General features: G+C 40.3%; 1 protein-coding gene across 1 annotated transcript in view; it reads right to left on the bottom strand.

Annotated features, from left to right (window-relative positions):
* Window positions 1–24619, bottom strand: part of Exoc4 (exocyst complex component 4) — a 735179-nt gene that overhangs the window by 144613 nt on the left and 565947 nt on the right. The gene's annotated exons all lie outside the window — the stretch shown is intronic.

The raw sequence follows: 24619 nt of genomic DNA on the forward strand, positions 1-24619 counted from the left end.
TCCTTTCTTTTTCTTTCCTTCCTCCCTCCCTTCATATCTCCCTCCCTTTGTCTGTCTGTTTTTTCTTTCTTTCTTTCTTTCTTTCTTTCTTTCTTTCTTTCTTTCTTTCTTTCTTTCTTTCTTTCTTTCTCTCTCTCTCTCTCCCTTTCTCCCCCCCTTTCTTCCTTCCTTTCTTCTTTTCTTTTTCTTTCCTTCCTTCCTCCCTCCCTTCATATCTCCCTCCCTTTGTCTGTCTTTCCTTCCTTTCTTTCTTTCTTTCTTTCTTTCTTTCTTTCTTTCTTTCTTTCTCTCTCTCCCTTTCTCCCCCTCTTTCTTCCTTCCTTTCTTTTTCTTTCTTTCTTTCTTTCTTTCTTTCTTTCTTTCTTTCTTTCTTTCTTTCTTTCCTTCCTTCCTTCCTTCCTTCTTCCTTCCTCTCTCCCTTCATATCTCCCTCCCTTTGTCTGTCTTTCTTTTCTTTTCTCTCTTTCTTTCTTCTTTCTTTCTTTCCTTCCTTCCTTCTTTCCTTTCTTTTTCTTTCCTCCCTTCTTTTCTTCCTTCCTTCCTCCCTCCCTCCTTCCTTCCTCCCTCGTTTTCTTTTTTCTTTTAAACAAACGAGGAGCACGAACTAGATAGGTGCTCTGAGCACAGTTAAACTTCTTATCAGTTTTTGTTCTTAGTACTTAGCGTGAAACCTCGTATCTGGAAGGTATGAAGAAACTGAACAGGAAGTAAACGTAAGCCTTCTCGCACTAATCTATATTACCCACTAATCTGAGGTCATTTCAGTGGGCATCCTTCCCCTGACTTAACAACTCAGACCAGTTTTTATTTGGCCAAACCACAGAATTACTCTATGCCTCTCTAAATTCGTTACAGATCACAATTCCTGAATAACAAACACTCTTGTTTCCCTCTAAAAACTCAACTGAGGAAAAGTCCTCATACAGATAACAAGTGAAGCAAGGAACAATTGTTGACAAGCCTGGCCCTGCACGGCTCCTAGGTGGTCTTTTGTGTGGAAAGTTTCCTCAAGATCTTGCTTTCCATGTGAGCAGTTTGTTGACTATGACAGCACACAGTGAAAAGTTACAAAGGAACAACCTTTGCTTATAAGGCTTGCCTAGCAGGTAGTTAGTTAGCATTTCATTCTCTACAATGAGGTTGGCAGAGTATGGCCTGTGGATCCCACCTGCTCACCAGTTTGTCTTTTTATGTCCTAGAAGCCATCTAAAGTTAGCTGCTTTTAAATGGTTTCTAAAAAATTAAAGAACAATATTTTGTAATGTGGGCAAATTATATAAAGTAAATGTCAATGTCATACACAGAAGGAACCTTGGCCGAAGGGGTTAGAGCCCCGTTACAGGTCAATGATGCTTTGCATAGTTAGAAAGGTAAAGAAAAAAAAAAAAAAAAAAGAAGAGAAAAAAGAAAAGAAAAAAAGAAAGCTCAAACCAAACTCATTTTTCTACTTCTTAAATCTCGAGTCAAAGCTAGCCTGTCCCAGGGTTCAGGAAAGTGACTGAATCCATACTTGTGAGATAGTATTATACATTTTGGAGGGGTATGACTACAATATTCTATTTTACTTCATGGAACAAAAGAAACCTTATCTAAGGTGTTCACTGTTAAAGGTACCCAGACTATTTACTTAGGTCCCTTAAAAACACTACTATGCTTAAAAAGTTCAATATAATATTATTACCTGATTTTATTTTATTAAGAAATGGAACTGGTAGTTAATCAAACTGTTAATATACACTGCTCTCAATAGATAGTATATTAATTTATAGTGAAATAAAGATAAAGACAAAAATCGATTCTCAATACACTAACCTGAAATACTGACTTCCTGTAGGAAATAATTACCCTAAAGGAAAATTTTCATTCAAAGGCAGTCTTTAATTTTTCATTTTGTAATGAAACAGATCAAGTAGGTTATACAATTCCAGGACATATCTAAATACCTCCAAAAAAAAGGACCCCAACATCCCCAATATTAATTCTGTAAGAGAATGGGGTTAATCATTCCAGCCAGAAACATAATCTACCAATTAATTCACAGCTCAATGGGCAACAGACAGAGCCATCTGTTTAACTATTTGTACCCTTCCCAGAGGGAAGAGGAAAATAGGCGTGCCTCTTAAAACAGGTGATGGGTTGCCACGAGAAGAGTCTGCCCTCAAGACATGGCTGAGTGGATTTCATTCAGAAAACATCTGCTGATGTCAACTGGCTTCCTCACTGGAACAGTTGGGAAGTGCACGTGTGTACAGTCCCTAGACACAGCTGGGTGCTGAGGCTTTCCTTAGGTAAACAACCAGGGGCAGGTGGGGCTAATTGGATTCAACCGTCCTGTGACAGCTAGGGCAGGGTGCTTACTTTCCAGACTGAATCTTTCAGATACTTCAAAAGCTGGAAGCCAAGTTAGACAAATGAACCAAGGACAAAGCTGGATCAGAGAGAGCCGCGTGAATCCAGTTTATAGGCTAGGAATGATTGAGTGTGCATCACACCAAACTAAAGCACAACACACAACAAACAAGTAATAATGAGAGTGAGGGAGGCAGAAGACAGCCAAGCAAAAACAGCTCTAAAATACTGGTGTTTGATAGGTTCTGGGAGAGCGGAAGTCACTATCGGCAGGTGAACACACACTGCAGAGCCCACCATGCTCCAGTGGATAGCTCCGAATCTATGGTAGCACAAGCCTGGTTAAACTTAGTGGGCCACCAAACAAAACCAACAGACATGGATGTGAGCAAGGGCTTTTGGGTCGTGAGTGTTGGGGAGTAGATAGGGATGGGAGAAGGTGGAGGTTGAGTGTACATTACATATCGAATATCAAAGAATAAATACAATTAAGTGAAAGCAAGGGAGGAAACTGAAGAAAAGTAGATGGAAAAGAGAAAGATGAAAAGAAGGAAGATAATAATAATAAGAAGAAGATGGACCACAATCCTTTGGAAAAGACAGAAATCCATGTGGGCCTTTATAGGAGAGTGTGTCTCAGTTAGGGTTACTATTGCTGTGATGGAACACCATGGCCAAAAGCAACTTGGAGAGAAAAGGGTTTATTTCACTTACAGTTTCATAGAATAGTCCATTATCCAAAGGAGTGAGGGCAGGAACCTGAGACAGGAGATGATGCAGAAGCCATGGAAGGGTGCTTCCTGGCTTGCTCCCCATGGCTTGCTTAGCCTGCTTTCTTATAGAACCCAGGGTCACTGTCTAAAGGATGGCCCCACCCACAATTTTCTGGACCCTCTCCCCATCACTCATGGATTAAGAAAATGCCTACAGGTTATCTTATGTGGAAGCATTTTCTCAATTGAGGCTCCCTCATCTCTGATAACTCTAGCTTATGTCAAGTTGACATAAAACTAGCCAACATAGGGTGGACACTTCTTCCCAGAAGACAGCATTGCATACAGGCCATGGAAACAGATCTGAGTGTCTGCAGAGGTAGTAACTCTTGGAGATAATTTAATAACAATCTTCAAATAGGCAAGATTGCATGATACTGTTCATAACTGACATTTTAAGAAAAAGAATTACATTGTATCATAGGCAGCAGGGCAAAAATTAATGTGAAATGTGCCCCAACTGTCAATGTTCAGATTTTTTCCTTTGGCAAACAAATTTAAGTACATTTTATGTTTGAATATCCTTAATATGTTTATAGAAAAACAGACTAGGTAGCCCTTTTTAGACTTTCCATGTCTTCTTATTGCACTTCGTAAAATCCAAACCTCTGGTTTAAGATCCTTTATCAATCCTGGTTATACATTAAAATACCTGGAAAACTTTTAAGGATATCTATTAGGCTCAGTCAGAAGCTGGGCCCAGAATAGGCTCTAAAGTACTTATAGCATTGTACTGTGCAGCCAGAGAAGCCTGTAGGAGGAACTGAGCCAAGCAGGCTCAGTTGCAATGCTGGCACATGTACCACTCATATTTCCTCCCCAGCCAACCGAGATTCTGCCGGGATGGCTAGAGACCACTGATGCTGGATCAGGTGATGCAGCGAGCCAATGAGAAAGAGACAGCACCACATCTGGCTACTTGAGATACCAATGAGATGCTGGAAGCAGGGTATAAAGGTTTGCCCAGTTTCTGTAATAAATGAGTCTGTTTTGCTGCTTGCCTGACTCTGTGTCATTGACTCTGTGCCTTTGTATCTCCGCCCCCAAGGGTCTTGGTCCAGGTCATAGCCAAAGAAGCTCAGAACCCCTGCTCCCCAAACTGTTTCTTTATACTGGCTCTGTCTCTGCCTGGCATGTTCTTTCCACATCTCCCTCCCATCCTTCTCAATTGAGTCCAAGCATCACATACCCACTGAGGTCTTCTTGCTCCTTACCCAGAAAACATGTTTTTCAAAATCAGATCCTCCTATTAACAAAATCCACTTTTCTACTTTGTTACATGATCATTATCTGTCTCCTGCTATTAGAATAAAAAGCCTTGATTGCCTAACAGATTAATTTCTTAAAGTTTAGCCCTCAGTAAACCCATATACAATTTTTATATTATTGATTGACAAACTATAATTGTAAACACTCATAGAGTACTAAGTGATACTATGATTCATGAATATAGCATGAAACAAACTAACATATCCACCATCAAGGGCACATCATTTTTCTGAGGAGAACATTTGAGACTTAGTCTTTATATTTACTAGATTCCCCACAATGTGCAATACATTGCAACAAGGGTGGGGAAGCCGTACGTTTCATCTAATGGAGGCTTTGTACCCTTTACCATTATTACTGTAACATCTCCACCAACCACCTGGTGACCACCATTCCCCTCTCTTCTTGTAAACGTGAGGAAATGTCTCTGCATCTGGCTTACTGTACTTAAGTATAGTATTTGTCTATTCCATCTATGTTGTCATAAGTGACACATTTCTGTTTAAAACGCTCAATAGAAACCCCTTATGGATATGCAGCACATTTTCTTTTCTATTCATCTGTTGATGGACACTTGGATTGAGTCCATGCTTGGATATGTAAACAGTGTTGTAGTGAACAAGGGACTGCAGACATCTTTTTGACATACTAACTTTAACTAGGAAGTAAACACCCAGAAGTGGGGTTGCTAGACACAATTTTATTTGTAGTTTTTGATTTGCCCCATTTTGATTTTTCCACAAGACAATACGAGTTATACTTTCAGCAACAGGATATAGGTGACCTCTCCTTTCTACACACAAACTAGCAGCTAATTTCTGTCTTTTTGCAAACAGCCTTAATAATCACTGTGTGGAGATGTTCCATTATTTTTAAATTTGCACTTATTAAATAATTAGTGATTCTAACAAGATCTGTTGGCTATTTATACATCTTTTGAAAAATTTTGATTCAGCCCTCTTAGTAGTTTTTATTTTGTTTTGTTTTGTTGTAAGTGGTATAGGATTTGAGTCTAGGGTCTTTAACAAGCTAAATATACACTCAAAGTATACCCTCACACTCTTTATCTACTGTTAATATGATCTGTTGTTTAGTTATTGTTTTTGATTTTTAACAAAACAAACTATGGAGTTAAGTTTCCTACACAGTTTCCTACCAGCTAGTAATAAAATGTATGACTTGGAGATATTTTCTCCCAAGTGTAGGTCGGCTCCTCTTTCCTTTATTTCAGTGTGCAGAGCTTTCTGTAAATGTGTTCCCATTTGTCTATTTTTTTTTTTTTTTTGCTTTCATTTCTCCTACTTTGGAGTAGGAAAATCTAAAATATAATCTAAAAAAACCTCTTTGTTATAGCTACACCATGAAATTGTAGCACGTACTCTTTGTAGTTGTGTCTCACGTGAAGGATTTAACCACCTGCACGTCACTCTTGTATATGGTGTGAGATACCGCGCCTTCTCTGCTATGTACACTTTCCCCTACACCACTGCTGAAGGTAGATGTATTCTCCCAATATGAATTCTTGGCACTTCTGTCAAAACTCAATGAACTGTGTATGCATGAGTGCATTTCTGGGCTCTCAATTCTATTCTTCTGGTCAATGAGTCTGTTTTTATGTCAGAACTGTGGTGTTTTAATTACTAGCACTTTGTAGCTTAGATTGAAATCAGGTAGAGCAATGTTTCCAGTTTTGTTCTTTTAGCTCATGACTGTCTTGGCTATTTTTGGTTTTACTTTTGTGATTCCACATGAATTTGAGGTTTAAAAAATATTTCTACAAAAATATATAGTAAGGACTGGGACATATATATATATATATACACACACACATACAAAGATACATAATAGTATTCACATACGGCTGTGTATACCTCTAAGCACCAAGATAGGGGGACTGAAATAGGTGGATTCCAGGAACTTTCTGGCTAGCCAGGCAAGCCAAAATAGTGAGCTTCAGGTTCAATGAGAGACCCTGTCTCCAGGCAATAGGTGGAGAATACAGATGAAGACAAGGACATCCTATTCCACATTTATGAGTATTGCTGCATGAATTAATACACTAATTTACATATAGCAAACAATACAACGGGCACACACGCACGCGAACACACACCAATACTTGGATTTTGAAAGGCACTGCACTAAGTCTGTACGTTCCTTTGGGTAGTATGGCCATCTTGTTGTTTTCACAAAATGAATCCTTTCTGCCAACATGGGTTATTACACCAGTCACTTGTGCCTTCTTCCGCTTCTCCCATTCACAGTATCACATTTGTTCTGTTGAGTTCGTAGGTTTTGCATCTCCTTGGTTACATTTATTCCTAAGTGTTCTTTGTAGTCTTTGTAAAAGGTCTGTCCTCCCGCTTACTTTCATTATGTTCATTCTGAGCATACGGAAGCGTGACTGACTTCTGTTCTCTGCAGTCTTACTGGATTCTCTTAGTGGGCCTAGTAGTTTGTATTGGTAGGCTCTTCGGGTTCTATTGTCTGTCAGTGTTACTGACCATGTCATTAGTAAAATGCAACAATTTTACTTATTCCTATTTTTTCATTTGCTTATTTGCCCAGCTTCTCCTCCTGCCCAGATCTTTGAGGAAAGGATTTTAATTTTCACCACTGTGTGTAGTGTTAACTGTGGATTTACTGTATGTGGCTTTAACTGCGTTAGGATGTATTCCCTCTGCAGCACTGTTGTTGTATTTTCAAAAAGAAAGGACCTGAATTTTGTCAAACATTTTCTTTGCATCTAATGAGATGGCCACATGGCTTTTGTCCCCCACTCTGTTAATGTGATGTATCACATTTGCTGATTTGTGGATGCTGACTGATACGGCTCTGCATCCCAGGAGTAAACCCCACTCGATCATGGGGAGTGGTCCTTTTAATGTGCTGCTGAATTTGATTTGCTAGTACTTTGCTGAGAAATCCTGTATCTGTTTTTTTAAAAAGGGTGGCCTGTAGTTTTCTTATCATATGATGTCCTTGCCTAGCTTTGGTACTAGGGCCTCAGTAACTGCTGAATAAATAAAGTAACTGATTTAATGATGGAATGATATATTTGTGGTATAAACACCAGAGATACAACAGAAAGCATAAAAATACCTTTCCTGTGACATCAGCAAATATCAACAAGGCTACTAATGAATGTAGCAATAAGCAAATGTGCTAACACAGTAGTTATCACAGTATAGGCACTGTTCTAAGTTCTCTACACACATGCAAAACCTTTTTTTTTCTTGTGTGTGTATGTAGGTATGTGTGTGAGTGTGGTATGATATGTGTATGTATGTACGTGTGTGAATATAGTATATGTGTATACATGTGTGAGTGTGAATGTGTGTATATGTATGATATATGTGTGTGATGTGTCTGTGGTGTGTATATATATATATATGTATATATATATGGTGTATATGCTTGTGTGTATGTACTATACACACATATATGTGTATTTTTGTATGCATGTGAATGCATGTCTGTGTGTGGTCTGTGTATGCATTTATGTGTTAGTGTAGTATATGTCTGTGGAATGCATGACTGCAGTATGCATGTGTGACTGTGATATGCTTGTATGTATACATATGGTATATGTATGTATGTATGTATGTATGTATGTATGTATGTATGTGTGAGTATGGTGTGTGTGTGTGTGTAGTGTTTAGTGTGATGTATGATTAGTTTTGCTTGTGAGGGTGCATGCCCATGTGTGCACTCATGGAGACCTGCTCTATCACTTTTTACCAAATTCCTTAGACAAGGTTTCTTATTGAACCTGGGCCTAGGCCATTAGCAAGACCTAGAGGTCTTCCTGTCTGTGCTCCTGTCTTCCCCAATACTGGGGTTGCAGATGTATGTGTGGTCATGTCTGACTTTTTACTTGGGTTTTAGGTCTTCATGAAAGTCTTTATTCTAGGACATCAAACATTTCTGCTCACCAAGTTATCTCTCCAGCCACATTCATTATTAACACAACAATTCTGCATGGTCGATGGATTTGGTAGATGGAACACCTAGGCATGGACATTAGAGAACCTGCCCTGGGTCAGCTGACTGTCGGGACAGATCTAAGCTAGGCCTGCTGATGGTCTTCTGGAGACTCCTTAGAACAGTGTAGTTCCTCTAAGCCACCTGAAGCATTTCTAGGCTTCCCATTACTTTTTAAATTCCATTGCTTCTTATTTGGACTTAAGAGTCAGTCAGAGTTAGCTTCTAATGCATGCACTACAACTTCTACATTCTGTGCCCTTCGCCATGTTATTAACCTTTCTGAACCTCTGTTTTTTCATGGGTAAGGTGAGGAGAATCCAATTTAATAGAATCGTTGTGAGTGACTAGATAAGCTAATGACTTATAAAGTGCTCTGCACTGTGACTATGCACTTTATTTATTTCTACTCAGTCCAGGTTCTTATTACTGTGTATCAAGGTTACTGCAATAGGCTCCTATCTGATCATAGTAGGCTGAGCTAGGCAAGAGAAATGAGGTTTGCTGCTTCCCACCAAATCTATAGGACAAACGGTTAGGGGTCAAAAGATGCAGGCTAAGAGAGCAGCTGGCACGGTAAGTAAAGTGAAGGGGCTCATCTGATCCATAACCATGAGTGCCCGGGCTATGGAATATGTTGTGCTAGCTCCTGGAGATAATTATGTGCAAAAAGTCACAGTAACTTCCGTCTAGAAGCTGACAGTTCAGACAGTGAGTTCTAACTAGTAACATACATGACAACCACTTTTAAAAGTACAGTTGCTTAGTCGACCTAATTTGGGAAACCTAATGCCTTAATATTTCTGCTAATAACTTCAATGTGAATGTACAGTTGAAGAAGGTTATGAAAAGAAAAACAAACACATATCACTAAATGATCAAATAATACACGCAGTAATGTAAGCCACCGATGGATAACTCCAGAAGCATATTAAAAAGTCCAAAAGACTCATCCTTTCTATGAAGCAGATACTACAAATTTTATAACTTTCATTTGTATATATATTATAGTTAATAAAACTGTGTGTCATGGTTTAAATGATAATGGTCCCTGTAGACTCCTGTGTTTGAATGCTTTGTCATCAATTGGTGGAAGTGTTTGAAAAGGATCAAGAGGTGTGGCCTTGTTGCAGAGCTATGTTACTGGCGGTAGTTTTAAGATTCATGCCATCCCTGGTGTGCCCTCTCTGTCTCCTGCTTGCTGATTGGGACGTGAGATGCCAGCTATCTACTATCATGGACTCTAATGCTCTGAAACTGTAAGCACAATTAAATGCTGTCTTTTATAAGCCCCTTCCCCTTTTTTTGTTTTTTTTTTTCTGTTTGTTTGTTTGTTTGTTTGTTTGTTTTTGAGACAGAGTTTCTCTGTGTAGCCCTGGCTGTCCTCGAACTCTGAAATCCGCCTCCTGCCTCTGCCTCCTGAGTGCTGGGATTAAGGTGTGCACCACCACTGCCTAGCTTTGTCATAGCAACAGAAAAGTAACCAAAACCCTGAGTGCTAGTGCTGCGTGAGCCAAGCAGGTGGGCGAGAGTCTTCACAGGCAAGGAGGGTTAGAGCTGGGTGGACCTTTGCTGTGCCTCTGGCTCATGACTTTGTTTTGTTTTTGTTGTTGGTTATTTTTCATTTACATTTCATTAGGTTGGAAATGTTCAAGGTAAACTCAACTCTGTTCTTAACCCTACAGACTATGCAGGGGCACTGAAGTACTTCCTGAGTCTGAAGGCATCCATGAATGTTTATTTCTGCTAGTTAACACAATGGGTGTTATAACTGCACTTGGACCATGCTGTCCACCTCACCCCATCGGAGTCATATAGTACTCTTTGCCACTAACTGGGAAAGTGCCAAACTTCCCTTCCTTACCTATGCCCACATTCTGTCCTTGTTACTATTTGCTCGCTTTCCCGCATGCATCCATTCACCCTTCTGCTTTACTGCAATTCTCCCCATTCAGTTTAGCAAAGGCTTCCTCATTCATTCACCAAACATGCCAAGGGGGGGGGGCAGCAAGATGTTACCCCTGAGTGAGTCTCTGTCTTTTGTGAGAAACTTCACAAAAACTGTGAATTCTAAGCCTTAAATGAATCTTTGGGGACAGATGGAACTGCTGGTTGAATCTCAGGGCAAAGAGGACAAACATGGGGAGAGAAGCATTTGGCTTAGAGGTAGCACAGGAACAGACAGACTGCCTGATTAGGAACATGGTACATTTCAGAACTCACAACTGGGTTTACTTGAAGCTCCAAGGGGTATGACTAATTAAGGAAAACACTTCTAGTTCTTACTTCCCTTGTAGGGAACATCTGTATCCCAATCACGCGCTATGACATCATTCCAGAGCGGCCTTTCTCTTGAGCACTGTGCTCTCACAGGAGAGATGTCCCTGACCTTTCCTCAGATCTTTAAACCCACAGCTCTGCTCAGGTTCTCCTGAGAGACTGATTCTCAGCAGAGGGCATTGTGAGCTCACAGATTTGACAGCTTCCATGCAAGATCTGCCGAGAATCACGAGGGAGAAGTCGGACCGCAATGTTTCCCTACTTCCTCCCTCCTTCCCTCCCTAGTGTTATATCATTTTGGATCATTTGAATTGTACATGGCTTTCTATTTAAGTCAGTCATTTGCTGGCAGAAAAACTAGAACATTTCCTGTTTTTCCTCTCACTGTAATCAGGATTTGGTTGTCCAAATTAGGACTGCCCTAATTACTCCTCAGCAGGTGCCAATCCGGGGGAGGGCAACAGACTGGAAGAGAGGAAGTAAGGACACTGCATCTTCAGAGTCACGCAAGAAGAAAACACACGGTCCCTAAACCTGAGAAACCTGATGAAGTCACAGAAACACGCTCCTTGGGGTTGTGTGTGGAGAATGTACACACATGTCCATGTAAACCAAGTATTAAGATGGTTTTCTCCTTAGTTGGCTTCAAAGGTTTACAGATTTGCTTTTCCCAATCACAGATGAGTTTACATTAGACCCATAATTCAGGAGCTGTGTACATCATCCCAGACCATCATGCTTATGGGATAATCTGGGGAAACAAGAAGTGGACATCTTTGCCTCTGCCTCTTTCTCTGTCTCTCTCTGTCCCTCACTCCCCACCCCCCGTGTGTGTTTGTGTGTGTGTGTGTTTGTTTCCACAGGGTTCAGTCTTAGACAAAAGAATCAAGATCATTTTTAGAGTGTCACAGATCAAGAACCTAAAGCAATGGCTGTGTTCCAAAAGAAACAGGACATAGGCTTAGTAGGTAAGTGCGGCCAAGCCTGATGATCTGATGTCTTTTAGTTAGGGCTCCTATTGCTGCTATGAAACACCACGACCAAAAAACAATTTGGGGAGGAAAGGGTTTATCTGGCTTACACTTCCACATCATAACTGAAGAAAGTCAGGATAGGAACTCAAAAAGGGCTGGAACCTGGAGGAGAAGCTGATGCAGAGGCCATGGAGGAGTGTTACTTACTGGGTTGTTTCCCTTGGCTTGCTCAGCCTCCTTTATTACAGAATGCAAGGCCACCAGCCAAGGAGAGGCACCATAGTGGGCACCATACCCTGCCAACTACTAACTTAAAGAAATGTGCTACAGGCTTGCCTACATCCCCTTCTGATGGAAGCATTTTATTAATTGAGGTTCCCTACCTCAGATGACTTTAGCTTGACATAAAACTAGCCAAATTGGGAGTCCACAGGGTAGAAGGAAAGAACTGATCCCACAAGTTGTTGTCTGGCAATGATATGGGTACCATAATATGTGCACATGTGCATACCATCCCACACAGTTAATACATATAATAAATAGTAGAAGGTAAACACAGGTGTCTTGCGAAATATAAATGCAGAGGAATAATTGAATTCCTAGTCATAAGCATTTACAATGAACAAACTATTCTCATTTCCCCCTAAAACCAACTACTCTACCTGTGTGTAAGATCCCATCCTTACCTACCTCCTCCCCAACACAACTTCAGAGTCTCCCTTTGTTTCATATACCAATACTGATGATGGCGGTGAGTCCCTTCTGGTCCACGACAGCCCTCATCTGTCAGCATCTCTCTCTACCATATGGTTTTCACATATAGATCTGTATGTATTCTTCTTTGGAAACAACACACCAAGTATAACAAACCTCCATGTAACGGCGGTTCTCTAGCAACTACCATGTTCCTGTTGCCATCTATAGTGGCACTATCTTCAAATTAATGCTTATATTTATAATTTCTCTATCTATATTTTCCTTTCTCATACACGCCATTCTGGTTTGTACCCCAATGCCCCATTGTCTAAAAGACACCACTTAGTCCATGCTTGGAGCAGACCCAGCAGACACCTTTCACCCAGTTCATCTCTTTGCATCCTTTGGCTTGGTTTCCACATTACATTTTTGTTTTTTAAATTTTCCTGTTGCTTCTCAGTCCCTTTGACACTTACTCCTCATTTTGCAAACTTCTTTGGTTCAGAGTTTTGTCATCTGTACCATGGCTATCTATACTTTTCTCAAGGAGGCTTCACCAAGTACTGCAGCTTCAAATACTACTCATAAGTCTATCTCTAGGCCTGAGCTCTCTCCTTTCTTTCTTTCTTTTTTTTAAATTTTTTTTTTTTAAATTTTCTAGACAGGGTTTCTCTGTATAGCCCTGGCTGTCCTGGATCTCACTTTGTAGACCAGGCTGGCCTTGAACTCAGAAATCCACCTGCCTCTGCCTCCCAAGTGTTGGGATTAAAGGCGTTCACCACCACACCCAGCTCTCTCCTTTCAAATACTACTCATACCTGTCTGTCTCTAGGCCTGAGCTCTCTCCTTTTGCTGAGAATAACCAACTGCCACCTTCCTGTGCCCATGTGAATGTCTACTAGACACTTCGAATTTACATCCTTGTCTACTTGCTCCTGGATCTACAAAACTCTTTTCTTCCGTGAGACTTTATTCAGACTTTAAAAGTGAAAGGTGAGAGGTCTGTGATGGCAAGCAGAATACTATCCACGTTGGCTATGCATACATGGTTTTGGAAGGTGTTGAAAGCATCAAGAGGCTTAAGCTTTGCAGTGCACAGTGACACAAGCCTTTAATCTAGTACTTTGAAGACTGAAGCAGGAGGATCTTCCTAGGCTACACAGTAAGTTCCACACCTGACTCTACAACTAAAACTGAAACAAAACAAAACAAAACAAAACAAAACAAAACAAAACAAAACAAAAACAAACCCTAAAAGTACAAGGTCAGGGTGAGAAACACCTGAAAGAAAAATGTTTTTGAAAAAGCAGATGCTGACAGATGAGGGCTGTCATTGGCCAGGAGGGACTCACCGCTATCATCAGTATTACAGCCCAGTAGCTAGGTTGCATTTCATTCCGTGAGAAACTGGTGTAGACCTTACACACCCTGCCTTTTGTTTTGTTTTGTTTTGTTTTGTTTTTGTTTTTGTTTTAGGAAAGGGAAGTTAGGGCAGAGAGGCTGTGTGCTATCTGAGGTCATGCAAAGAGGAGGTACAAAGCTGGCATTCACACTGGCTGGAGGGCCTGCTCCTGAGCCACAGGCAGGCCCCCAGCTAGGTACACTGCATAACACACACACTCACCTGGCAAGGTTGGCACAGAGGCAGCCCCTACGTTTTCAACTTAAGCTGTTCACTGAATGCTTTCCTATAAAGAAACCAAGCTCAAGAGGCATGAGACTCTGAGGATAGCTTAGAATTTCTGATGACAGAATGAGGATGCAAAAATATCTCAATAGGCCCAGATGAGGAGTTAAAAATAACATCACATTCAATGGGTGGGTGTGAGATCTTGAATCTATGTTTAGAAAGTTACCATAGTTGAAAAGAGAAATATGCTTTCACCCTTGTTTCTTCTAAACCCTTTCCTGGCCCCACCAGCCAGCAGTGCCCTGGCTGCACAGATCTTACCTTTCCATTTTCCCACCTCATCCCTAAGAAGCATTCCCCTATCTTCCCCCACCCCTTCTCTCTCTCCAGTCCACCTAAAAGGCAGAAGAGCCTCCACAGAGCACCTCCATGCACCTGCTACTTTCACCATCCTTACTGCCTAACTTTAAAACAGGAACTCCAGAGGCCTGTCTCACCCACACTTAGTCCAGGGTCCCCAGTCTCATCCACACTCAATCCAGGGTCCCCAGTTTCACTCACACTCGTTCCAGGGTCCCCAGTCTCACTCACACTCATTCCAGGGTCCCCAGTCTCACCCACACTCATTTACTCGTTCTTCCCTTTCTAATCTCCTAACCTCTTGGATGTTGCCACAGTTCCATCCTACCCTGCTTAAGCGTCTATGTTTCAGCCATGTTCATTACTCTCCAAAGCAATTCACATCCTTCTGGAATCCTTGGCTGCCTTGATGAGTAATGTAATCCTGTGGAGTGGCCCTTCCACGCTTTAGTGTTTCCTCTCACAGCTCGATGCTGTGGGTGTATAGTTTCATTTCGTTGACACACAACTCTTTCTCTCCTTTCTGTGACTGCTTAACTCCTTCTACATGCACACACATAGACACACACACACATACACGAGAGAGAGAGAGAGAGAGAGAGAGAGAGAGAGAGAGAGAGAGAGAGAGAGAGAGAGAGAGAGAGAGAGAGTGTCTTGGTGGAGGCTCAGTGAAGCTCCATCCAATGCAATGACAGGACACAGAAATAACTGAGTCTAGCCTTGGCCACAAGGAGGCACGTGGCAGTGCTGTTTTATCATGCAGAGCATACCTCAGTGCAGTCTAGGCTTGGGGAAGTCAAGACAATAAGATGGACAATATCAGGCTAATGACAATGGGGAATAATGACTGGGATGATTTAGATCCAAAGTATGCCAGATACAGGAAATGTTCCACAATGAACCATAATGAACTGGAAATGAACAATAACTATCTTCACAAATATGCAAGATTTTTTTTTATAAAATAACTTTTCATAAATATAAAAGATTTTCATATAATAATTATCCTCATAAACATGTGAGATTTTCATATGCAAGGAATAAAAATGATTTCACTCTAATAAAAAGAAGTGGAATTTGAGTATGTGTTTTCAAAAGGAATTGTGGCAGCCTGGTCTCATAATGTTTCTCTGTTTCTTGGTTCAAGATGCAAATTGCTGGCTTCACTGGGCACTTCTGCTTTGATATAAAAGCCTTTATCAGAGGCTCACAGCAATGAGTCCATGTGATCTTGGACTAGCATCCCAGAAGTGAGCTAAAATAAACCTTTTCACCATGCAGGTTAATATAGTAATGCAAACCTGACTAATACATGCTGGCTTCCAATCACTTCACATGTTGAGAGGAAGTAATGAAGAGGGTGGCAAACTCTAGGAAATTAAAACTTTCCTGTCAAAATAACTAAAGCCACAAGACTATAAAGTACCTATCAGTAGAATTTAGATTCTAGAACCAATTACTTTATTAGGTTATTTATTATAGTGGAACTGTAAGTAATATTCATCAGCATTATTACTGGTGAGAAATTACTTTGTGGCAATAATTAGACATATGTTGTGATGGTTTGTATATCCTTGGACCAGGGAGTGGCACCATCTGAAGGTGTGGCCTTGATGGAATAGGTGTGACCTGGTTGGAATGGGTGTGTCACTGTGGGTGTGGGTATAAGATCCTCACCCTAGTTGCCTGGAAGTCAGTCTTCCACTAGCAGCCTTTGGATGAAGACATAGAACTCTCAGCTACTCCTGCGCCATGCCTGTCTGGATACTGCCATGCTCCCACCTTGATGATAATGGACTGAACCTCTGAACCTGTAAGCCAGCCCCAATTAAATGTTCTTTTTTTTTTTTTTTTTTTTTTATAAGACTTGCCTTGGTCATAGTGTCTGTTCACAGCAGTAAAACCCTAACTAATACAGAAGTTGGTACTCGGAGTGGGGTATTGCTGTGATAGGCCTGACCATGCTTTTATTTGAAAGAATGTGGATTTTGGGACTTTGGATTTGGAAAGCAGTGGAATGCTTTAAATGGGGCTTAATGGGTCATCCTAGTAGGAATATGGAAGACTTTGTTGCTGGGAGTAATTTGAACTGTGTTGACCTGGCCCAAGAGATTTCAAAGGAGAAGAATTTCAGAATGTGGCATAAAGATTGGTTTTGTGGTATTTTGGTGAAGAATGTGGCTACTTTTTGCCCTTGTCTGAAAAGTTTGCCTGAGGCTAAGGTGAAGAGACTTGGATTAATTGCATTGACAAAAGAAGTTTCAAAAAAGCCCAGCAGAGACTTTGTTCTCTGGTTAAGTCTTATGAAGAGAAGTTTGAACAAGCATAGCAAGCTTAGAAAGGAAAAATATAAAATATATGGTTTGAGTATTAAAGGAGTACCAGGAAGTGAAATGGAACAAAATCTTGTGTTCTAGGAGATAAAGATTAAGGGAGTGGGACCTTGGGGCAAGATCCTACCCAGCTAAATTAGATCCAGACATGGTGGTACAGACCTTTAATCCCATGAGACAAGCATGCTGATCTCTACATTCAAGGTCAATCTACAGAGAAAGAACCAGGATAGCCAAGCTTAGGCAGTGAAGGATTTAGAAAACATAAAGCTAGTGATAATGTAATAATACAAGGGGATCATGTTCTAGTTCCTATAAGCAGCAGAACTCGGCAGCTTCAGCCATGTACCTCTGGCTCTAGAGTTAAGAATGGAAGGAACTATGGGCCTTGAATTCCTGATCTTTCCAAGACTTTTATCATGAATGGGTGTTGGATCTTGTCAAATGCTTTTTCCGCATCTAACGAGATGACCATGTGGTTTTTGTCTTTGAGTTTGTTTATATACTGGATTACGTTGATGGATTTCCGTATATTGAACCATCCCTGCATCCCTGGGATGAAACCTACTTGGTCAGGATGGATGATTGTTTTGATGTGTTCTTGGATTCGGTTAGCAAGAACTTTATTGAGGATTTTTGCATCAATATTCATAAGGGATATTGGTCTGAAGTTTTCTATCTTTGTTGGGTCTTTTTGTGGTTTAGGTATCAGAGTAATTGTGGCTTCATAGAATGAGTTGGGTAGAGTACCTTCTGTTTCTATTTTGTGGAATAGTTTGTGAAGAACTGGGATTAGATCTTCTTTGAAGGTCTGATAGAACTCTGCACTAAACCCATCTGGTCCTGGGCTTTTTTTAGTTGGGAGACTATTAATGACTGCTTCTATTTCTTTGGGGGATATAGGGCTGTTTAGATCATTAACCTGATCTTGATTCAACTTTGGTACCTGGTATCTGTCTAGGAACTTGTCCATTTCATCCAGGTTCTCCAGTTTTGTTGAGTATAGCCTTTGGTAGAAGGATCTGATGGTGTTTTGGATGTCTTCAGGATCTGTTGTTATGTCTCCTTTTTCATTTCTGATTTTGTTAATTAGGATGCTTTCCCTGTGCCCTCTAGTGAGTCTGGCTAAGGATTTATCTATCTTGTTGATTTTCTCAAAGAACCAGCTCCTTGATTGGTTGATTCTTTGAATAGTTTTTCTTGTTTCCACTTGGTTGATTTCGCCCCTGAGTTTGATTATTTCCTGCCGTCTACTCCTCTTGGGTGAATTTGCTTCCTTTTGTTCTAGTGCTTTTAGGTGTGTTGTCAAGCTGCTAATGTGTGCTCTCTCTAGTTTCCTTTTGGAGGCACTCAGAGCTATGAGTTTTCCTCTTAGAAATGCTTTCATTGCGTCCCATAAGTTTGGGTATGTTGTGGCTTCATTTTCATTGAACTCTAAAAAGTCCTTAATTTCTTTCTTTATTCCTTCCTTGACCAAGTTATCATTGAGAAGAGTGTTGTTCAGTTTCCACGTGAAGGTTGGCTTTCTATTATTTATTTTGTTATTGAAGATCAGCCTTAGTCCATGGTGATCTGATAGGATGCATGGGACAATTTCAATATTTTTGTATCTGTTGAGGCCTGTTTTGTGACCAATTATGTGGTCAATTTTGGAGAAGGTACCATGAGGTGCTGAGAAGAAGGTATATCCTTTTGTTTTAGGATAGAATGTTCTGTAGATATCTGCCAGATCCATTTGATTCATAATTTCTCTTAGTTTCTCTGTGTCCCTGTTTAGTTTCTGTTTCCATGATCTGTCCATTGGTGAAAGTGGTGTGTTGAAGTCTCCCACTATTATTGTATGAGGTGCAATGTGTGCTTTGAGATTTACTAAAGTTTCTTTAATGAATGTGGCTGCCTTTGTATTTGGAGCATAGATATTCAGGATTGATAGTTCCTCTTGGAGGATTTTACCTTTGATGAGTATGAAGTTTCCCTCCCTGTCTTTTTTAATGACTTTGGGTTGGAAGTCAATCTTATCAGATATTAGAATGGCTACTCCAGCTTGTTTCTTCATGCCATTTGCTTGGAAAATTGTTTTCCAGCCTTTCATTCTGAGGTAGTGTCTATCCTTTTCTCTGAGATGAGTTTCCTGTAAGCAGCAAAATGTTGGGTCTTGTTTGTGTAGCCAGTTTGTACAGCAAACCAGTAGCCAACATCAAAGTAAATGGTGAGAAGCTTGAAGCAATACCTCTAAAATCAGGGACTAGACAAGGCTGTCCACTTTCTCCATACCTATTCAACATTGTACTTGAAGTCCTAACCAGAGCAATTGGACAACAAAAGGAGATCAAAGGGATACAAATTGGAAAAGATGAAGTCAAAATATCACTTTTTGCAGATGATATGATAGTATATATAAGTGACCCTAAAAATTCCACCAGAGAACTCCTAAGCCTGATAAACAGCTTCGGTGAAGTAGCTGGATATAAAATTAACTCAAACAAATCAATGGCCTTTCTCTACACAAAGAATAAACAGGCTGAGAAAGAAATTAGGGAAACAACACCCTTCTCAATAGTCACAAATAATATTAAATATCTTGGCGTGACTCTAACTAAGGAAGTGAAAGATCTGTATAATAAAAACTTCAAGTCTCTGAAGAAAGAAATTCTAGAAGATCTCAGAAGATGGAAAGATCTCCCATGCTCATGGATTGGCAGGATCAACATTGTAAAAATGGCTATCTTGCCAAAAGCAATCTACAGATTCAATGCAATCCCCATCAAAATTCCAAATCAATTCTTCAACGAATTAGAAAGTGCAATCTGCAAATTCATCTGGAATAACAAAAAACCTAGGATAGCAAAAACTCTTCTCAAGGATAAAAGAACCTCTGGTGGAATCACCATGCCGGACCTAAAGCTCTACTACAGAGCAATTGTGATCAAAACTGCATGGTACTGGTATAGTGACAGACAAATAGACCAATGGAATAGAATTGAAGACCCAGAAATGAACCCACACACCTACGGTCACTTGATCTTTGACAAGGGAGCTAAAAACATCCAGTGGAAGAAAGACAGCATTTTCAACAAATGGTGCTGGCACAACTGGTTGTTAACATGTAGAAGAATGCGAATCGATCCATTCCTATCTCCTTGTACTAAGATCAAGTCTAAGTGGATCAAGGAACTTCACATAAAACCAGAGACACTGAAACTTATAGAGGAGAAAGTGGGGAAAAGCCTTGAAGATATGGGCACAGGGGAAAAATTCCTGAATAGAACAGTAATGGCTTGTGCTGTAAGATCGAGAATTGACAAGTGGGACCTCATGAAACTACAAAGCTTCTGCAAGGCTAAAGACACCATCAATAAGACAAAAAAACCACCAACAGATTGGGAAAGGATCTTCACCTATCCTAAATCAGATAAGGGACTAATATCCAATATATATAAAGAACTCAAGAAGGTGGACTCCAGAAAGTCAAATAACCCCATTAAAAAATGGGGCTCAGAACTGAACAAAGAATTCTCACCTGAGGAATACCGAATAGCAGAGAAACACCTGAAAAAATGTTCAACATCCTTAATCATCAGGGAAATGCAAATCAAAACAACCCTGAGATTCCACCTCACACCAGTCAGAATGGCTAAGATCAAAAATTCAGGTGACAGCAGATGCTGGCGAGGATGTGGAGAAAGAGGAACACTCCTCCATTGTTGGTGGGATTGCAAGCTTGTACAACCACTCTGGAAATCAGTCTGGCGGTTCCTCAGAAAATTGGACATAGTACTACCGGAGGATCCAGCAATACCTCTCCTGGGCATATATCCAGAAGATGTCCCAACCGGTAAAAAGGACACATGTTCCACTATGTTCATAGCAGCCCTATTTATAATAGCCAGAAGCTGGAAAGAACCCAGATGTCCCTCAACAGAGGAATGGATACAGAAATTATGGTACATTTACACAATGGAGTACTACTCAGCTATTAAAAAGAATGAATTTATGAAATTCCTAGCCAAATGGATGGACCTGGAGGGCATCATCTTGAGTGAAATAACACAATCACAAAAGAACTCACACAATATGTATTCACTGATAAGTGGTTATTAGCCCAAAACTTAGGATACCCAAGATATAAGATACAATTTGCTAAACGCATGAAACTCAAGAAGAATGAAGACCAAAGTGTGGACACTGTGCACCTTTTTAGAATTGGGAACAAAACACCCAGGGAAGGAGTTACAGAGACAAAGTTCGTAGCTGTGATGAAAGGATGGACCATTTAGAGACTGCCGTATCCAGGGATCCATCCCATAATCAGCTTCTAAACGCTGACACCATTGCATACACTAGCAAGATTTTGCTGAAAGGACCCAAATATAGCTGTCTCTTGTGAGACGATGCCGGGGCCTAGCAAACACAGGAGTGGATGTTCACAGTCAGCTATTGGATGTATCACAGGGCTCCCAATGGAGAAGCTAGAGAAAGTACCCAAGGAGCTAAAGGGATCTGCAACCCTATTGTTGGAACAACATGATGAACTAACTAGTACCCCGGAGCTCTTGTCTCTAGCTGCATATGTATCGAAAGATGGCTTAGTCGGCCATCAATGGAAAGAGAGGCCCATTGGACTTGCAAACTTTATATGCCCCAATATAGGGGAATGCCAGGGCCAAAAGAATGGGAATGGGTGGGTAGGGAAGTGGGGGGCACTATGGGGGACTTTTGGGATAGCATTGGAAATGTAATTGAGGAAAATATGTAATAAAAATATTAAAAATCAAAAAAAAAAAAAGAATGGAAGGAACTACTGGGAAAATTGATGCTGGTTAGCTGGAGCTAAGGAATTAGCGGTGATTAAGAAGAGACCATTATCGTTGAGGTGAAATCTTCTGGAAATTGTTTTCTGGGAGCACAAAGAAGCTGTGTTCCAGAGATACCCAAGGTTGTACCTCATGCTGCGGCTGGACTTGATAATGTGTAAGAGTCACTCCGGTGGTACTGCTTGTGAATGAATGAAGGGATCATGGAGAGAAGCTGAGGCTTAGCACTGTGAAAGGCCAGGGAAGCCCATTGGAGAAGGTGAAGCTTCAGCTGTAGTTGATGGCCCAGGATTGAAGGCGTCATGCAAAGGATTTGAGGCTTGGCACCCTGAAGAGAGCCTATGAGAGGCTATTGGTGAAGCCTAGTTGGAGTGGAACACCCCAGTGTATTGGAGATGTCAGTACCATGGGATGATCACCAAGAACAGCAGCCATAATGGAGTGGATCAACCTGAGCATAGAGTGCTACAGAGGACAGAGATGGAGAAGTGGTGCTAGCCCTTAGGAGGAGTCCAAAAGATCAAGTGGAATCCCAGACACTGAAAGAAGAAGCTGTAACATTGAAATTGCCTTGGAGACTCAAAGATGTTAAAGATGCCAGAGCCATGGGATACATGCTGAGGAAAGCTGCTAACAGGGAGTGGAACCAGCCCAGGAGGAAGCAGTTTGTTGCAGTCAAAAAAGATGAAAAAGGAGTGGAAATCTGAAGACCACTTTGACATCAGCCATGGAGATGCAGAGTTTGGAGTTTGCCCAGCTGGTTTCCTGCCTTGCTTTGGGGATTACAGTTAATTAAGTTGAATGAATTTCAGAAGAGACATTGAACTTTGGACTTTTAACATTGTTGCAACTGCTATAGACTATGAGGACTTTGAAAGTTGCACTAAATGCATTTTGCATTATGCTATGTTTAAGTATGGCCCCCATAGACTCATGTTTTTGAACAAGTCTATGGGGACCAGGGAGTGGAATGTGATGGTTTGTATATCCTTGGACCAGGGAGTGGCACCATCTGAAGGTGTGGCCTTGATGGAATAGGTGTGACCTGGTTGGAATGGGTGTGTCACTGTGGGTGTGGGTATAAGATCCTCACCCTAGTTGCCTGGAAGTCAGTCTTCCACTAGCAGCCTTTGGATGAAGACATAGAACTCTCAGCTACTCCTGCGCCATGCCTGTCTGGATACTGCCATGCTCCCACCTTGATAATGGACTGAACCTCTGAACCTGTAAGCCAGCCCCAATTAAATGTTGTTTTTTTTTTTTTTTATAAGACTTGCCTTGGTCATAGTGTCTGTTCACAGCAGTAAAACCCTAACTAATACATATGTATATTTTAAAAAAATCTTTAAGTTTAATGGTGGTTCTACACAAACATAAACCACAATGTTATTAAAACATTATTTTAAAACTACTTCATTGCTTAAAATTGAAGCTTCAATGTTTAAAATGTTTTAAAATTTTCATTTGATAGGTGACACATTGGTACAACCATTTTGGAATTTATTTCCCCAGAAATAGAACACCCTTGGAGTGAGCCAGAAATTCCAATTTCAAACAAATACGTTAGGTCAGTGGCTTCAGCAATTTGTGTACCCACTAAAATAATTTGTAAAACTACAGCCTCCTCTCCACATATTAAAGCTGACATATAGTTGTTTTGATATGAATGTAAATACTTGTAAACATCAGGTCTTTTGGCATATCATAAACACATTTGTAAAAATCACTATTTTAAATGTTTCCAAAGACTGGGAACAGAAATATCACGTATTCTCTTTTAGATGTAGAATCTTTACAATTCAAATCCTGAGATGTAGAGGGTAAAAAGGTGGTTACTTAAGCTGTGTGTGTGTGTGCATGTGTGTGTGCGTGTGTGTGTGTGGCGCAATGGGGTTGGCAGGGGGAAAGGGGTGTTTGCTCTAGGACATAATATCCATTAAATTCAACATATTTTTAAAAATTGGCTGGGTGTGGTGGTTCATGTCTTTAATCCCTGCATTCTGACACAGAAGCAGGTGGATCTTAGAGTTGATACCAACCTGGTCTACAGAGTTGAGTTCCAGGACAGCAAGGGACACAGAGGGACCCTGCCTTGAAAAATCAAACCAAAGCAAACAAAGCCAACACATCCCTCCCACAATCTGCTTAGTAAAATTTAAATGTTCACATCACATTATAAATTATATGAGGTGACAGATATATCAATTAGTTGATTTAATCATTGCATACTTAAACATCTCATTGTTTTCTGAGTAGCTTCAATTACTACTTTTCAAGTAAAAATTAAAAAAAAAAAAGTAAAAATCCCAGGGATTTGAAATCTTCCATCAGATATTTATAAAGATACTAAAAGCTCCATTTATGGACTTTTTCATTTTTCTATTTTGAATACCACTTGTATTTTATTTCTTCACTAAGTTTTATTGTATGGAATACATTTTTATGCTTGAAACATTTGCTTACTAGGTTGTAATTTTTGGCAAAGCAAATTTGTTTAAAAATTAAAACTTACATTTTCTGTTACCACAGAATATATTTTAATATTTTGAATTACCATGATGTTTATTTGGTCTGTAACTGTATATAAAAATATAGTATATGATTTTAATCTAACATATTGATATTTTGAGGAAAACAAAAAGTAAATATTGTTGGGAGCACAACTCAATGGGATAAGGGCTTTTTAAATTTAACTGAGGCATGAGACAATGGATAAATAATACTTCCTGCTGGAATGAGGGAGGCTTGCATCATGGGAATGACATCACTCTTTCAGATTACTGTTTTTCTTTACTCCTGTAGAACTCTTAGGACATCTACATGCCAAATCTTGTCTTCCTAGGTAACACTATCTCTCACTATGTCCTACTTAGGTAACTCTTACTGTCTCCTCCCAGTGCCAGGCCACTGTGTTAGTGTGCCCTTCCTTTATTGCAATGCATTAATTATTTTCTACACTTCCATGAACATCCTTTGTCCAGCACATATGCCACCTTCTACAAACTCATTCCTGTCTGTAATCACTTTTCTCTGGGATTTCTCACAGATTATAACTATACATTGTACTGTCCCTCCCATCCTTAATTATATATCACATATAATTTAGTACTTTATTCTAATTCTCTTTTGTCTGCAATTGTTCCAAGTCTTGCCAACC

This window comes from Mus caroli, unplaced genomic scaffold, assembly GCF_978045245.1.
Source record: "Mus caroli unplaced genomic scaffold, Mus_caroli_1 scaffold_7, whole genome shotgun sequence".
Classification (NCBI taxonomy): Eukaryota; Metazoa; Chordata; class Mammalia; order Rodentia; family Muridae; genus Mus; species Mus caroli.